This window comes from Piliocolobus tephrosceles, chromosome 18 (assembly GCF_002776525.5).
Source record: "Piliocolobus tephrosceles isolate RC106 chromosome 18, ASM277652v3, whole genome shotgun sequence".
In the NCBI taxonomy this organism is placed as follows: Eukaryota; Metazoa; Chordata; class Mammalia; order Primates; family Cercopithecidae; genus Piliocolobus; species Piliocolobus tephrosceles.
The window spans coordinates 2,989,439-3,002,396 of NC_045451.1; the positions used below are offsets into that span (position 1 = coordinate 2,989,439).

At 41.7% G+C, this 12,958-nt stretch overlaps 1 pseudogene; it reads left to right on the forward strand.

The window, feature by feature from the left end:
- Positions 1 to 1,075: 1,075 nt before the first annotated feature.
- Positions 1,076 to 12,474, forward strand: LOC111551027 (annotated as a pseudogene).
- The last annotated feature ends 484 nt before the right edge of the window (positions 12,475 to 12,958 follow it).

Here is a 12,958-nt window from a genome sequence, read left to right on the forward strand (position 1 = left end):
AGAATGGCGGGAACCCGGGAGGCGGAGCTTGCAGTGAGCTGAGATCTGGCCACTGCACTCCAGCCTGGGCGACAGAGCGAGACTCCGTCTCAAAAAAAAAAGAAGGCAAGAAAGAAAGGGAAATATAAAATGATGAATCAAGTAGAAAACTACGTCTCAAAACAGCCTTAAACGTACTTAAAATCAGCATATCAGTTAAAGATAAAGATCATTAGGCCATACTTAGAAAAACTTAACTATAGGCTGCTTGCAAGAGATACAACTTACATATAAGGATAGAAAGACAAAGTAAAAGAATTGAAAAAGAAATAACTGTTAGAACACTAACCAAAGCAGTCATGATGTAGGTGTACCAATATCGAACAAAGGAGGCTTTAAGGCAAAAATCATTACTAGATATAAAGTGTGACTTACTTCATAATGATAAAAGGGTTACTATACCAGAAAAATATAAGATCTTTAAATTTGTATGGTTAAAAATGTAGCTCAAGATATAAAGATTGACAGAATATAAGAATAGACAAATTCACAATCATAGGAGAACTTAATATTTAATACACTTTTCTGAGTAACTGACAGAAAAAAAAGATACACGTTCTTATCAACTGCACATGGAACATTTACCAAATAAAACCACATAACATGAAAAGACCCAAGAAGTTTTCAAATAATTAAGTAATTCAAGGTAAGTTCTCTGACAACAATTCAAGTAAACTAGAAATCAATAACAATGAAGGTAATTTTAAAATTAGGCCACATCTTTTTCAATAACTTATGAGAAATCACAATAGAAATCAGAAAATAATCTTGAACTTACTGAAGACAAGAATAAACCATATCAAAACTTGGTGGATGCAGTTAAAACTGTAGAAATGCCAATAGCCTTAATACCTACAACCTTAAATGTATATATTAGAAAATAAGAAAGGCTGAAAATTAGTTAAGTATCCATATCAAGAAGATGAGAAGAAAAACAAATAAATCAAATAAAATAAAATGTAGGTACAGAACCGGAAGCGGCGTGTATGTAGTTCTCTTCCCTTTTGTGGCCATGACTGAAGCGGGAGCAGCCAAAATGAAGTTCAATCCCTTTGTGACTTCTGACCAAAGTAAAAACCACAAAAGGCATTTCAATGCACCTTCCCACATTCACAGGAAGATTTTTGTCTTCCCTTCTTTCCAAAGAGCTGAGAGACAAGTACAATGCTCGATCAATGCCCATCCAAAAGGATGATGTTCAGGTTATACAAGGACACTATAAAGGTCAGCAAACTGGCAAAGTCGTCCGGGTTTACAGGAAGAAATATGTCCTCTACATTGAACGGGTGCAGCGGGAAAAGGCTAATGGCACAACTGTGCATGCAGGCATTCACCCCAGCAAGTGGTTCTCACTAGGCCAAAACTGGACACAGACCGCAAAAAGATCCTTGTACGGAAGGCCACATCTCGCCAAGTAGAAAAGTAAAAGGGCAAATATAAGGAAGAAACAATTGAGTAGATGCAGGAACAAAGTAGTCTTATATACAAGCTTTCATTAAAACCTGAAATGAAAAAAAAAACCCTAAGGAAAATAGAAGGAGGAAAATGATAAAGGGAAGAAACTACTGGTATGTAAAACAAACATCTAAATCAAACTGAAAGTCCAAACTTGGTTCTTTGAGAAGACTGTTAAAATTGATAAACCCTGTCATGACTAAGAAAAAAAATAAGAAAAAGCACAATCTCCATCATCAGAGAAAAGAGGAGGGTCATCACTACAGAGCCTACAGTCATAAAAAGATAATGAGAGATACTTATGAATAATGTTCTGTCAATAAATTGTAAAATATACCAAAACTGACACAAAGTAAAATTTTAAACTTCAGTTGTCTCATATATACTAAAGAAATTGAGAACTAGATGTACCATATGACCCAGCCATCCCACTACTGGGTATATACCCAAAGGATTATAAATTATTCTACTACAAAGACACATGCACACGTATGTTTATTGCAGCACTATTCACAATAGCAAAGACTTGGAATCAACCCAAATGTCCATCTGTGACAGACTGGATTAAGAAAATGTGGCACATATACACCATGGAATACTATGCAGCCATAAAAAAGGATGAGTTTGCGTCCTTTGTAGGGACATGGATGCAGCTGGAAACCATCATTCTTAGCAAACTATCACAAGAAGAGAAAACCAAACACCGCACGTTCTCACTCATAGGTGGGAACTGAACAATGAGATCACCTGGACTCGGGAAGGGGAACATCACACACTGGGGCCTATCATGGGGAGGGGGGAGGGGGGAGGGATTGCATTGGGGAGTTATACATGATATAAATGATGAATTGATGGGTGCTGACGAGTTGATGGGGTGCAGCACACCAACATGGCACAAGTATACATATGTAACGAACCTGCACGTTATGAACATGTACCCTAGAACTTAAAGTATAATAAAAAAATTAAAAAAAAAAAAAAAAGAAATTGAATCTGCAATTTAAAATTTTCCCCAAAAGGCCTAGGCATGATGGCTCATGTCTGTAATCCCAGCACTTTGGGAGGCCAAGGTGAGAGGACTACCTGAGCCCAGGAGTTTTCAAGACAAGCCTAGACAACGTGACAAGACCTCATGTCTATTTTTTTACATTATTTTAAAAATTAAAAATATAAAATTTCCCCAAAGAAATCTCAAAGACCAGATGATTCTAACGGGGAATTCTACCAAAGATTTAAAAACAATATAATGTCAACCTTATTATAAACTCTTACAGAGAAAAGAAAATAAAGGAAGACTTTCCAACCTATTTTATGAAGCCAGGAAAATACTGATATCAAAACTTGAGAATGGCAATATAAAAAAATAAAACTGTAGTCCAATGTGGCTCATAAACACAGATATAGAAAGCATAAAGTATGTACAAATCAAATCCAGATATACAAAAAAGAATAACATCACAACAAGTTTGCTTGTATCCCAGGGACACAAGTTTGACTTACCATTAGAAAAATCAACATTTTCCACCCTATCAACAAAATATAAGAGAAGAATCACATGATCACCACAATAAATACAAAACAAACATGATAAAATTCAAGACCCATTCATGATAAAAAACACTTAGCAAAACAGAAATAAAACTTATGTAATCTGATAATATCTACCTCCACCCCCCCAAAAAAAGCCCACAACAAGCACCCTAGTTAATAATATAATTTTCCTCCTGCAGTTGGGAACAAGTCAAGAATGTCCCTTATTCACCACATTCATTCACCATTATAGAAGAGATCCTGGCCAGTACAATGAGCCAGAAAAAATAGTAACGAAAGTGATGAAAATTAGAAATGAAGAAATAAAACTGTCAATATTTACAAATATGATTATAGAAAAAATTCCAAAAGAGTCTACAAACTATCACAAATAATAAATATGTAAAAGACTTTCGATACGATATCAATTTTTAAAATCCAATTGTATTTCTATAAACAAGCAACATACAGAAAATGAAATTTTTAAAATACCATCAACAATAGTTTCAGGAAATATCAAATATCTAGGAGTAAATTTAACAATATTTGTATAAGTCCTCTATCTTGAAGTCCCAAAACATGACTGAGATGATAACGAGGAAAGAAATGATTGGAGAGATTGTGTTTAGATTCAAAGACGCAAGACTGTAAAGACATTAGCTCCACCCACATTATCTATATAGTCAATATAATGTGATCAAGATCCCAGAAAGTTTGTTTAATGAAAATTTATATGCTTATCCAAAAAGCTACATGAAATTGAAAAGACCAACAATTGTCAAGATGATCGCAAAAATTAAAAACTAAATGGAGGACTTACATTTCCCATACTAGACACCAAGACTCGGAATAGCATAATTAAGACAGCGTGAAATTGACTAGCCAGGAACAAAAAAAACAATGGAAAAGAATCAAGTACAGAACAATTCTTTGCCTGATTTGCAGCCACATAAAAAGACAAAAATGGTATTTCCAATAAATACTGCAGATTAATTGGATAACTATATGTAAAAAAAAAAAAAAAAATCCTGCCCTTTCCCTCTTCAAATCACATTCAGATGAAGTGTCAATCTAAGGTGACACATATGGCTGGGTGCGGCAGTTCATACCTGTAATTTCAGCACTTTGGAAGGCCAAGGTGGGCGGACCACTTGACGCCAGGAGTTGGAGGCCAGCCTGGCCAACATGGTGAAACCCCATGCCTACTGAAAATACAAAAAATTAGCCAAGTGCGGTGGTACGCACCTGTAATCTGAGCTACTCAGGAGGTTGAGGTACAAGAATCACTTGAACCCAGGAAGCAGAGGTTGCAGTGAGCCAAGATCACACTGCTGCACTCGAGCCTGGGGGACAGAGCAAGACCCCCTCTCAAAAAAATAAAATAAAGATGTAAAACAATAAAGCCTCTAGATGAAAACATAGGAAAATATTACAGTGGTCAAATATTATTTAAATAGATCCAAAAAGTACTAAAGAACTGACAAACTGGTATTAAGAACTTGTTTAATTGATTAGAGCGTATCTTTAAAAGAGTGAATAGGAGACTACAAAAAACTCATCCAGAGTATATAAAGAACTCCTATCCATCAGTAATAAAACAACATACAGCCCTTCACCAAAGAAGATACACAGATAGCAAATAAGCCTATGAGAAGATGCTCAACATCATATGTTGAAAATTATGTTGTTGAAATATTATCGTATTGTTGAAAACACATGATAGAAATTGCAAATTAAAATGAGATATCCAGTACACTCCTAACAGAATGGCTAAAATCCAAAAAACTAATTAATCCCAAATGCTGATTAGGATGTACAACAGAAAGTCTCATTCATTCCTGGTGAGAATACAAAATGGTACAACCACTTTGGAAAACAGCTTGGCAGCCTGTTAGAAAAAACTACATAGTTTTCCCATACAATTCAGCAGCCACAGTCCCCGAGATTTACCCCAGTGACTTGAGAACTTACATCCAACACTAAAGAGCACACTAATATTTATAGCAACTTTACTCATACTGCTAAAAACTGGAAGCAACCAAGATGTTCTTCAAAATGTAAGTGGATAAATGTGATACATCCATACAGTGGAATATTATTCAGCAACAAAATGAAATACCTATCAAGCCTTGAAAAGACACAGAGGAATGCAAATGAATGTTGCTTACTCAAAACCAATCTGAAAGGTTGCATACTGAATGCTTCCAACTATGTGACATTCTGGGGAAGGCAAAACTGTAAGGACAATAAAAATATCAGTGCTTGCCATTGATTGGGGAAGGGATGGATGAATAGATGGAGCAAAGGGCAGTGAAACTATTCTGTATGACACTGTACGGCAGATATGCATTTGTCCAACCCATGGAATGCACAACACAGAAAATATATCCTAATGCAAACGATGGGCTTTAGTTAATAACAATGTATCAACATCGGCTAAACTTATTACACTAACGCAGGATGTCACTAATACCAGAAACTGTGAGGAGAGACAGAAGGTGTCTCCATACTATCTGCTCCATATTATCTGCTCAATTTTGGGTAAGCATGAAACTGCTCTAGAAAAGAAAGCATTAATTTTAAAATATATATGTCCCAGTAGAAAAACAGGTCAAGGTCTTCAACAGAGCTTAGCAAAAGAGAACAAATGGCTGACAAACATAAAAACCGTATTAGCATAGAACTCAAAATAAAAATCAAAATGAGATACCACTATACATACCAAAACAGCTAAGCAATAAAGGGACAGACCAAACTTGTCCAATCCACAGTCCACATGCAGCCCAGGATGGCTCTGAATATGGCCCAATACAAATTCGTAAACTTGCCTAAAACATTATGAGATATTTTTTGCAATTTTTTCTTTTTTAACCTCACCAGCTACCATTAGTGTTAGCATATTTTATGTATGGCCCAAGACAGTTCTTCTTCCAGTGTGGCCCAGGGAAGCCGAAAGACTGAATCCCCCCGGAGAGGCGATACTAAGTGCTACTGAGCCTGCGGAACAAATGCTTGCACGTCCCCTGCTGGTAGGCGAGGAAGCCGGGACTGTCACTGGGAGAGTGGCTGGCTGTATCCACTGTGGCCCAGAAATACATAAAAGTTTGTAGCAACACTTATTCAAAAGAGCCAGAAACTGGAAATAACCCAAATATCAAGAGGAGAAAAGTAATTTATGGCAGGTTCATACAATGGAATACTATATACCTATCAAAAAAACACAGTTCTGCTGCATAGCAACAGGAATAATCTCATAAAAATAAATATTGAATGAATCAAGCCAGAAAAAATATGGGTTCATACTATAAATTCAATATAGTTCAAAAATAGCTAAAGCTAGCTGGGCGCACTGGCTCACACCTGTAATCTCAGCACTTTGGGAGGCCAAAGTGGGTGGATCACGAGGTCAGAAGATCAAGATCAGCCTGGCCAATAGGGTGAAACCCCGTCTCTACTAACATGCAAAAAATTAGCCCGGCGTGGTGGCACGTGCCTGTAATCCCAGCTACTCAGGAGGCTGAGGCAGGAGAATCAAGTGAACCCAGGAGACAGAGGTTGCATTGAGTGGGAATTGCACCACAGAACTCCAGCCTGGCGACAGGGTGAGACTCCATCTCAAAAAAGAAAACCCGAAACAAAAACAGGTACAGCTAACATGTGGTATCAGAAGCCAGGACAGTGCGGGGAGGGCCAGTGACTGCGAGGGGCACAAACGCTCTGGCTGCTGGCTCCACAGGAAAACTCATGAAGCTCCTCACCTACAACTTGTGCACTTTCCTAGGCAGATGTTTTTTGCGAATAAAATAGTTACTTAAATGTAACAACAAAGAGGTTTCAAATAAAATACACATTTCTGGCTTCTCTTAGCAATCCTAAGCTAGCTGGGTGCAGTGGCTCATGCCTATAATCCCAACACTTTGGGAGGCCGAGGCAGGGGATCGCTTGAGTCCAGGAAGTTGAGACCAGCTTGAGCAACATGGCAAAACCCCATTTCTACCAAAAATACAAACATTAGCCAGGCATGGTGGCGCAAGGGTATAGTCCCAGCTACTCAGGAGGCTGAAGTGGGAGGATGGCTTGAGCCCGGGAGGCAGAGATTACAGTGAGCTGAGATCACGGTACTGCACTCCAGCCTGGGCGCAAAGCGAGACTCGGTCAAAAAAAAAAATCCTCCCCCAGGAGATTCCATAATGCTGAGCTGTCAAGGGTGAGAACCATGCACCAGGCCTTGCCATGATACTTCATGTGAAGAAAAGTTCTATAACAAAAAACAGCTTGAAAAACACTGCTACTTTCTTGAAAGCAGAGACAAATTATCTCTGTACACACAGAAAACGTAAAGGCGTGAAATATAAAAAGCATTCCAAAAGTATGGAATTGACTTTATTTAATAAGGAATTATGGTTTACACTAAAGCTTTTCCCAAGCTCGTTTTGTATGAAAGACCAAGGTTTTGAACCCATGTGATATCACTACTTAATGCCAGGATTACAAAATATTTAGAGGTTATCTAATCACACTTCCTTCAAAATACTGAATACTCCACAGTGGCTCACACATGTAATCCTAACACTTTGGGAGGCCAAGGCGGGCAGATTGTCTCAGCTCAGAAGTTCAAGACCAGCCTGGGCAACATGGTGAAACCCTGTCTCTACTAAAATATAAAAAATTAGCTGGGCATGGCGGCATGTGCCTGTGGTCTCAGCAACTTGGGAGGCTGAGACTGGAGAATTGTTTGAACCCGGGAGGCGAAGGTTGCAATGAGCCCAGGTCACGCCACTGCACACCAGCCTGGGCAACAGAGCAAGACTCCGTCTCCAAAATAAATAAATACTCCAAATTTCTGCCTACCTAAAAAGTTCAATTATGGAAAGTGGAGGGTTTCATCCTTGGATACATACCTAATATTATTAGAAAGTTACTATTTTAAGCAGAAGCTGTCTCCCTGAAGCAAGTAAGTACTCCACTGTTACCATAAGCCTAAGGGTATTACAGCTCTGGCTACCTCCTGCCTCTTAAAAAGGTAAAGTTTAGTGGGACAAGTGGCTCACACCTGTAATCCCAGCACTTTTGGAGGCCAAGGCAGCTGGATCACCTGAGGTCAGAAGTTCAAAAACAGCCTGGCCAACATGGTGAAACCCCATCTCTACTAAAAATACAAAAAATTAGCCAGTCGTGGTGGCATGCACCTGTAATCCTAACTACTCGGGAGGCTGAGGTAGGACAATCACTTGAACCCGGGAGGCGGAGGTTGCAGTGAACCAAGATCGTGCCACTGCACTCCAGCCTGGGCGACAGAACAATACCTTGTCTCAAATAAAAAAAAAAAAGGTAAAGTCCTACTACCCCTAGCTTACGCTGGTGGTGCCCTCCCCTTGGACTCTTTGAATTCATCCAAGAAAACCGAAAATTCCTGAACTGGTAACCTAATCAGGAAAAGACTTGTTTATCCATTGGACTCATAGTCTGCCTGCCTCCGCTCTCTGGAAATGAACTAAGTATTGCAAATATCCCTCCAAAAGGAAAAAGAAACAGCAGGAGGCCAACTAAAGGCACAAGCCAAAAAGAAAAATTTTGCACCATTCCATTGGAAAAAACAGATTGAAGTCATACAAGATTCCAAAATGTGGTTTCCCTCAAGGTCACATTATTGCTAAAATAATTACGATAAAGGAAAAAAGCATATCTCACTCATCCTTCTACCCCCAGGATAGCGCCAGGGACACAGCAAGTGCTGAATGAAGGCTGCCCATCGATGCCGATGAGACTCACTTCTCACGTCCTGACTGCTTCAACTAACCTTCTTTCAGTGGGCCTCTTCTTACTCATTTCTTTAGATTTCAATTTTAACATCATTTTCTCCAGGAAGCCTAGACTTCAAGTGCCCGATCCGTCACCATGAACCATTATAAGGATACCCAGAGATCATGTTTCTTGTTCAGCTTTGTGTTCCTAGACCCTAGCACAGGGCTCACCTATCACAGGAAGTGCTTTAAAAATAGTTGTGGAGCCGGGCACAGTGGCTCGTACCTGTAATCCCGGCATTTTGGGAGGCCACGGGGGGGGGGGGATCATGAGGTCAGAAGTTCGAGACCATCCTGGCTAACATGGTGAAACCCCATCTCTACTAAAAATCCAAAAAAATTAGCCAGATATGGCGGCATGCGCCTGTAGTCCCATCTACTCGGGAGGCTGAGGCAGGAGAATCACTTGAACCCAGGAGGCAGAGGTTGCAGTGAGCCGAGATCGTGCCACTGCACTCCAGCCTGGGCAATAAGAGCAAAACGCTGTCTCAACAACAACAACAACAAAAGTTGTTGAATACGGGAATTAATGCACATGCAGGGCTTTATATTTATCAAGGCAGAACGCTAAAATGCACGCCTTTTTTTTTTTTTTTTTTTTTTTAGACTGAGTCTCCCTCTGTCACCCAGGCTGCAGTGCAGTGGTGCAGTCTCAGCTCACTGCAACATCCATCTCCTGGGCTCAAGCGATTTTCATGCCTCAGCACTCCCAAGTAGCTGGCACTACAGGCGCCAGCCACCATGCCTGGCTAATTTTGGTATTTTTTTTTTTTTTAGTACAGATGGGGGTTTCACCATGTAGGCCACGCTGGTCTCGAACTCCTGGCCTCAAGTGATCTGCCCACCTCAGCCTCCCAAAGTGCTGGGATTACAGGTGTGAGCCACCGTGACAGGCCTAAAATTCATGCTTTGGACTCAAATGGAGAACCAGTTCCCAACTGCCACTCACTAACTGGGTGGACTTTCCAAATCAGGTTTCCAGGTTGGGTGCGGTGTCTCACACCTATAATCCCAGTACTTTGGGAGGCCGAGGCGGGCAGATCATTTGAGGCCAGGAGTTCGAGACCAGCCTGATCAACATGGTGAAACCCCATCTCTACTAAAAATACAAAAGAAAAAAAAAAAAAAAAGCCAGCCACGGTGGCTCACGCCTGTAATACCAGCTACTCAGGAGGCTGAGACAGGAGAATTGCTTGAACTCAGGAGACAAAGGTTGCAATGAGCTGAGATCGCGCCACTGCACTCCAGCCTGGGCAATAGAGACTCCAATTCAAAAAGAAAAAAAAATCAGGTATCCGCTCTGAGCTTAATTTCCCGATCTGTAAAAATCCCTACCTCCCTTGCAGTTTTCTTAGGAATAAAATTCATAATAAGGCAACAGAGAAAATAAAACCATCTCACTTATGAGAAACATGATTAACACAGTGACTGATAGAGCAACGTTCCTCATTTTGGTTTCAGGTCCCTTTTATACATACTTAAATGCAGCCCTCAGCTGGAAGCAGTGGCTCATGCCTGTAATCCCAAAACTCTGGGAGGCTGAGGTGGGACGATCACTTGAGCCCAGGAGTTCAAGGCCAGCCTGGGCAACATTGTGAGACCCCATCTCTATTTAAAACAAAACAAAACAAAAAGAGGCCCTCAAAGTCTTTTAGTTTATGTAAGTTGTATCTATTGATGTTTGTCCTATTATAAATTAAAACTAATCAATTTTTAAAATATTTCTTCATTTAAAATGTCTACTACGTTAACATATTTTTATGAAAAACATATCTTCCCCAAAAATAGAAAGAATGGTTTTCATTTTTACAAATCTTTGTAATGTCTCGATTAATAGAAGACAGCTAGATTGTCATATGTATTCTGCATTTTCTCTGGTGCAACCTGTTCCTGTTGACTGTGATATATAAAGGTAATGCAGCCTTACTCTTAGGGACCGCCACCACCACCTAGATTTGTGCTAAGATGTCAGCAGTTGTGCCAAAAATTGCTTTTGTACAATTAGTGCAAAAATTAACGGAGTGAAAAAGCCTAATCGTCTTAGTCTCACTATGGTATTTACCTTACAGAGTCCTGAAAACATCTCAGGGAACCCCCATGGGTCCAGGAACCACAGTTTGAGAACCACTTTGCTACAGGAGGACTGGTGTTAAGAAGGGAAAGGTTACTTTTAAGCAGGTTTGAGGAAGGCCCCTCTGAAGACACTAAAGCACCTGGAGCCACAGAGTAGCAACAGGTGTTTCTCAGACTAGGAAATGGCAAATGCCCTGAGACAAAAACTAATGTGGTATCAAGGAAAACAGAAGACTGCACGCCAGAGCAAGAAAAGAGAGAAGAGCCAGACAACGCCCCATCAACAGGATCCTGGAGGAGTGTGGGTTTCTGTTAAAGGGATGAGGAAGCCAATTGCAGGGTTTTAATCAGGGTGTGGCCATCTGATTTACATTTAACAAGATCATCCACGCTGCCGAGTGACCGATTTATTTATAGGAGCCCAGGACTAGCAGGGCCCAGGAAGAGGGCTGCAGCCCTCCAGCCCGGAGAGGGCGGCTGGGCCAGGGAGCGCCTCTGGAGATGGAAAGAGGAGGGCCCACTGGAAATACGTTCCCGAGGTAGAAGCTGCAAGACTAAATCAGGAAGTGTGTTGGGGGATAAAAGAAATGGAATAATTCTTGAGGCCTGAGGGTGAAACACCAGGTGGAGAGGGATACCATCGGTGAGATGCGGACACTGGGGGAATGCGTGCCCCACCTGTGGCCACGGAAATTTTACATTCTTTCTCTGTGTTAAGCCTTCTTCCAAGTAACTGAGACACCGCACCTTACATTATTTTTGGCAGACGCCATATTAACAAAATAAAACCAAAAAATTAAACTAACAAAATAAGGTCAAGGCCAAAACTCCAAAGTGGGAGAGGCAACAAAGACTCCCTTCCAGACACCATCAACCATTAATCAAAATTCTGAGCACTGCTGTTACCTAACTACATACAAATCTGCATACCCGGGTCACGGTGCAGCCCACATCGCTCCAGCAGCCCACAAAGGTCCATCAGGTGTGCGAACGCTCGCTGAATCGCCTGTTGACCACCAACGTTTCCCTAATGTGCACGTGTGTTAACTCTACCAAGTGCAATCACGACAAGAACTCCTGGTTTGGTGTGGCCTATGGGGTAAGTTTACATTGATTCCTACCCATTACCTCTTTCTTCCTAAGCACAAAATTAGCATAACCCTTGTAGTTTCCAAGCCCGACCTTTCTCTGGGGCATCTGTGTTCTTTGGTCACAAGCTCTTTAACGAGCCTCAGTTTACTCATCCCCAAGAAAAGGGGAACACTTGAGTCACTAAGCTAACCAGTTACAAAAAAATAAGGCAAGTCAAGGCATAACACACCAACTCCCATACGGAGTCCCAGGCGCCTACTCCCCCTTAGAGCCCCTTCAGAACCCTTTCCAAACGCGGAGCGCCGCTGCAGCTGCACGGGTGACCAGAACCAGGAACCAGGCCTGCCGGGGGAAGACTCGCGTCCAAGGCCGCAGGGGAACCACAGCGCCCGCGAGAAAAGGCGCGGCGCCCCCTACCCCACTGCCCTCGACCTGGGAACCGCGGCACCGGCGAGCGCGCCTCGTTGCCCCTGCGCAGTGAAGTCCGCTCCTCAAGCTCCGGGCTGGGGCGGAAAGCAGGTCAATTCCTGACTGCTGGAAGGGCCAAGGTTTGGGGTGGCCGGTTGTGTTTGCCTGCTTTTAAATTCTGAGCCTTTCTTCCTTGGAAAACAAAATCCGAGTTATTTTATGACTTTAGCAAAGTATCATGGCGCATAAATTATTGGGGAAAACACTTCCTGACGCCTACTGTGTGCACGGTCTAGCGCTCCCCACATAACACTGACGCCTACTGTATGCACGACCCACAGCGCTCTCCAGAAGCTCCGGGTTTAATCTACCCGGATCACAATGGCGCCTACTGTTTGCACGACCCACAGCACTCTCCAAATGCCCAGGGTTCCAGCTCCCCGGATTACAATGGCGCCTACTGTATGCACCACCCACAGCGTCTCCAAAGGCTCAGGGTTCAAGTTCCCGGATCACAATGGCGCCTACTGTATGCACGACCCACAGCGCTCCCCAGA